This window comes from Passer domesticus, unplaced genomic scaffold (assembly GCF_036417665.1).
Source record: "Passer domesticus isolate bPasDom1 unplaced genomic scaffold, bPasDom1.hap1 HAP1_SCAFFOLD_81, whole genome shotgun sequence".
NCBI lineage: Eukaryota > Metazoa > Chordata > Aves > Passeriformes > Passeridae > Passer > Passer domesticus.
Window position 1 is genome coordinate 14,481 of NW_026990178.1, and position 5,582 is coordinate 20,062.

The 5,582-nt window shown below is 49.5% G+C and overlaps 1 long non-coding RNA gene across 1 annotated transcript; it reads right to left on the bottom strand.

Annotated features, from left to right (window-relative positions):
• Positions 1 to 418: 418 nt before the first annotated feature.
• LOC135293157 (uncharacterized) lies at positions 419 to 2,501 on the bottom strand. The gene is made up of 3 exons (XR_010355283.1): positions 2,442 to 2,501; positions 2,320 to 2,360; positions 419 to 2,237 (listed from the first exon to the last, which is right to left on the bottom strand). It is a non-coding gene; the product is annotated as an uncharacterized LOC135293157 (long non-coding RNA).
• Between the last annotated feature and the right edge of the window lie 3,081 nt (positions 2,502 to 5,582).

Consider the following 5,582-nt stretch of genomic DNA (forward strand, 5'->3'; position numbering starts at 1 on the left):
GCCCAAACTTTGGCGATGAACGTCGCCTCGCGGACCGGCCGGGACCGAGGAAAAAAAAACCCAGCCGGGGGGGAAAAAAAAAAACCCCCCGGCTGGGGATTTTTTATTCTACATTTTAAAATGTGTTGAAAAACCTGAAAGGCAAAAGTCATACACCCAAGGTTAGAACCGGTCAACAACAACACACACACACCTCTCCTTCAGCTTACACACAAACCCACCCTCGCTCGCACCTCAACCGCTCCCCTGACCCCTGGCACGCGTTCGTGCCGCTCCTCGGGAACGTGGTTCCCGGGAGCCTCTGAAAAACTCCTCCTGCCTGACAAAAACCCCGGTCCTGGGACGGTCCGCGCCCAAACTTTGGCGATGAACGTCGCCTCGCGGACCGGCCGGGACCGAGGAAAAAAAAACCCAGCCGGGGGGGAAAAAAAAAAACCCCCGGCTGGGGATTTTTTATTCTACATTTTAAAATGTGTTGAAAAACCTGAAAGGCAAAAGTCATACACCCAAGCTTAGAACTGCTGAGCGTACGCTCGTACGTGCGGCAACGAGCGGATGCGGACGGTCGCTCGCTCCCACGCACGCTCTTCGACTTACACGCTCGCTGCGGCCCTTACTTGAAACGCTGAAGAATGTGCTTCGACACGTCATCCGGCTGCCGCTCGACGTCAAACGGTAGATTCCGGGAAAATCGGTCGCCTCGGGGACCTGTGAGACAACGGGAGGCGATCGACGAGTGGCTAGCTTACAGCTAGGACTTGTCCCCGCTCTGGGCCCATAAGTTTTCTACCCAAAATCCCATAGAAGACAGATGAATGGTAAAGTTTTTATAACTGTGCTACCTAACTGTGACTACGTGCCAGGGCAGGGCAGCTCGGACCCTAAGTGGCGCAATATAAGTACACGCGATATAAGCCGACGCAAGTACGTACGGCGTAAGTACGTACCGTATAAGCCAATATAATTACACGCCGTACGAGTACATTCAATATAAGCCAAGGTAATTACATACCATGCGAGTACATACAATACGTGCCGAGATAATTACATACAATTCAAGTGCATACAATATAAGCCAACATAGGTACATACAGAATAATAACGTACAATATAAGTCAACATAGGTACACACAATATAATTACATACAATATAAGCCAACATAGGTACATACAATATAATTACATACAATATACACCGAGATAGGTACAGACAACATAAGAACATACAATATAAACCAGGACTTGAGAACTCTCTGGAAGATGAATTCTTGAGCGCTATACCCTTTGAGAAGATGGAACCTACTGAGTTATGATGGTCATGTGAGGAGGGTGTAAGACGCTCCCTGTAGAAGCCCAAGAGAATGGCACGGGGGGAAAAAAGGCGATGCCAAAGCTGAGATGGAAGATCGATGACAACATCTTGTGTACTTCTTCATGTCTCAAAGAGTAAAAATGTAAAGATGGCAGAATAAGCAATGTCCAGGAAGGAACGTGAGTAAAATATGGCCGATATGGCACAGAATGATGCCGATACAGCATCGAGATGTAAAAGGCCTATGACACAGAAGACAATGGATGCAGATTACGTAACACGGACACGGAGGACACGGACACAGAGGACACGGACACGAGTGGAAACTGCCTGGCAGTTACACCTTATGGATTCAAGATTTCTAGTGCGAGATGAGCCAGAGGCCAAAGATGCCGAAGGAAAGCGAGTCCTACGGCAAGAGTGTGTGATGATGAAACAGCTCCTTAAAAGGAGGTGCTGCCAAAGCAGTTAAGAGGATGCTCGGGAGGCTGGGTGGGCCTAGAGAAGGAAGCGAAGACTGCCAGGTGATGGTGGCTATAGCTCCGGACCTGAAGGTGAGCTCCTCGGGAGAAAGATCCACGACGTCGTCGAGGGTCGAAGGAGGCTGACGACGCAAAGTTCGCGAGAACGTGGAGACGGGTCGGAACTGCCCTGCCCGGCAAAGGCTCCGGTGAGGCCAGGAGAAACCCTCTCCCTTTACTTCCGAGGGACCTGTTCCGCTACAGACTGCTCCACTAAGCTAACATCAAATTGCCCCATGTGAGAGTAAAGGCTTTTTCCCTCCCCGCAAGTATGGGCCCCGACACTTAGCTTTGGGAAGACGAGCTGACAAAATCCATCGCCGGTTGGACGCGGACGCTGAGACGTTGTCGTGCGCTTCGGTGCTGCTCTTTCCGAACTTTGGCTACAAACCTCCTCATGCTACCTGAGACAAAAACAGAAAATGTGACTATTGCCCTCACAAAGAGTAATCCCCGAGACTCCTCCGCACCGCTGCCCCAACTCACCTCAAATCTTGATTTGACTCCAGAGTCTGCCCGGAAGACACCTGCAAAAACAAAAGGTATACGCTTAGCGTGCTGCTGCATAACGCCCGCCTACGTGTCACCCTGCCTAAACGCTGACTCACCCGCTCGCCTCCGTTCCTTGGCACGCTGAGGACGGCGACGGCACCTGCAAAGAAACAAAGCGAAAAAGCATGCTGAGATACTGTGAAAAAAAACCCCTTCATAATCTGACAAATAAGCCACACGTGCACCATAACCTTGCACCTACCTGGCATCGGGCATCCTTGGCCGGCATGGGTTGCAAGTGGACCGCCTAAAATAAAAAAATAACACTGAATGCTTAGAGTTGCACCAGAAATTGAGATCTCAGCAATAACAACAACTTTTGTCCACTAGTCACTGCTCACCTTGCCCACTTTGCCTTGTCTGCTGCCACATGGCTTTACTTCCTAAAAATAAAGAAAAACAACAATGCTGTAACAGAGTCATCATTTACACTCCCCCCGCAGAGACAAACAGGGACTGACTTTCTCAGGGGAACCCACTCACCTGGGATAGGGCACTCTGCTCTGATTTTATCCATCCTCATCTGAAAGAAGTTCAGGACAAAAGTCAAAGGGCTGCAGGACAACTTCACAGCTCCAGACATCTTAGGTCAATCTAGGAATACCATCTAGGGTTCAACTACACCCCGCACTACAAATTTCAAGTCCCCGGGATTTGTCCTATCGCGCCAGGCTATGCGGCAGGGCAGAGCAGCTCCGGGACAAATATGTGCAGACACCCGTGACGCAGGACAGGACGAGACAAACAAAGGGGAAGCAACAGGAACAGAAATCACTTGGCAAGAAGAATGACTGCAAGGACTGACAGAATGCAAAATGAAATGACTGAGGTGAGACCGATGGTGAGCCCATGAGGCTCAGAGAACCCTGGAGGAAGAAGATGCTAAGGGAATGATTTCTTCAAAGAACTGCAAAAAAGGATGCCTGTGAATCCTGCTGTCAGAATCCTCTACCTATCCTCACATTCTTACGAGTCCTAATCCGCAATAATGGATCCTTGCAATGCACAGCAGCATATACAGCTCAGAACAAGACCTGCAAATACATCGGACTGGATGCTTCTAAAGAGAAATGCAATTTCAATGCCTGTCTGAGCTCCAGAGTCAAAAGTCCTATGGCATTGGTGCCAAGCCAAGAAATGCAGAGATCGCAGATGCTAAGAACGATGCCAGGGTTTCTGATAGGCCACTCAAAGGGCTAAGGTAAAAGATGTGCAACATGAGACATACAAACAACACATAAGGCACGACAGACAAGTGACACGATACAGACCAGGACTGCTCTGCCCTGCACACCTCAGTGCTGGGATCAAAAGTGATGCTTTCCCTTTATGTGGCCTAAGGGGACACTTCTTGTATATCCTCATCCCCAAAGCTGACTCAAAAATCCTTCCCTGTGAGTCCCAACCCAGCACCCTGCTATCATCCCCTCTCTGGGTCATAGCCCTCGACTTATCTGCAGATGCTGGTCCGGGTCAGGTGCGAAAGAAGGCCACCTCGCCGTCTGGGAAGTTCCTGCTGTCACCGGGCTGTTGTCTCTCAGTCAGCTGCGTTCAAGAAAACCGAGCATCAGTGCCTGATCTTGGCAGCGCATCGGCCAAAACCCGACAATTCTGCTACTCACCATTCTCCTGCAATGCCTTGTTCTCTTATGAATGCTGCATGCTTCGGCTGCACTCTGAGGCTGACGCCGTCATCGCGGGGTTTGCCTAGGTTGAGAGGAAAAAAGGTGATGTGGCGTTGCTGAAACCAGTGTGGACCCCTGCTCCTCCTCCCTATTCCTGACTCACCGCAACTCCTCGGGCATTGCCAAAGGCCACCCGGATGACTCCTTTAAATAGAAAAGGCAGAGGCTTCATCACCGAGTCCTGTAATACTTCCACAGGACTCCAAAGAGCAACGGTCACAGTCCATCAGCCAGTGCGTGACAGAGTCACGTATACTCCAAATGGATTGCCTAAAGCACACAAACGAGAATGCGTGCTTAGAGTTGCACCAGAAATTGAGATCTCAGCAATAACAACAACTTTTGTCCACTAGTCACTGCTCACCTTGCCCACTTCACCTTGTCTGCTGCTAGATGGCTTTACTTCCTAAAAATAAAAAAAAAAACAATGCTGTAACACAAAGCCACCACTTACACTCCCCCTGCAGAGACAAACAAGAACTGACTTTCTCAGGGGAACCCACTCACCTGGGATGGGGTGCTCTGCCATGGATTTTATCCATCTGCATCTGAAAGAAATTCAGGACACAAGTCAATGGGCTGCAGAATAACTTCACACCTCCAAACATCTTGTATCCATCTACAAATCCCATCTAGAATCCAACTACACCCCGCACTACAAATTTCAAGTCCCCGGGATTTGTCCTATCGCGCCAGGCTATGCGGCAGGGCAGAGCAGCTCCGGGACAAATATGTGCACCCACCCGTGACACAGGACAGGACAAGACAAACAAAGGGGACACAACAGGAACAGAAATCACTTGGCAAGAAGAATGACTGCAAAATGAAGGCAAGAAGAATGACTGCAAAATGAAGGCAAAATGAAGTGAATGAGGTGAGACCGATGGTGAGCCCATGAGGCTCAGAGAACCCTGGAGGAAGAAGATGCTAAGGGAATGATTTCTTCAAAGAACTGCAAAAAAGGATGCCTGTGAATCCTGCTGTCAGAATCCTCTACCTATCCTCACATTCTTACAAGTCCTAATCCGCAATAATGAATCCTTGTGAGGCGCGACTGTCTGTACGGCTCGGAACGAGACCTTCAAAGACATCTGAACTGGATGCTTCTAAAGAGAGGTGCAATTCTGATGCCTGTCTGAGCTCCTGAGTCAAAAGTCCTATGGCATTGGTGGCAGGCCAAGAAATGCAGAGATCACAGATGCTAAGAATGATGCCAGTATTTCTGATAGGCCACTCACAGGGCTAAGGTAAAAGACATGAGACAGCCAAATGACACATAAGGTACGACAGACAAGTGACACGACACACACTGGCACTGCTCTGCCCTGCGCACCTCAGCGCTGGGATCAAAAATGACACTTGGCTTTTGTGTGGCCTTAAAACAACATTTCCTGGATATCCTCAGCTCCAAAGCCGACTCAAAAATCCCTCCCGGTGAGTCCTGACACAGCAGCCCCCTTCCATCTGCATCCCCTCTGTAACACACAGCCCTCGACTTATCTCTTGCATGTC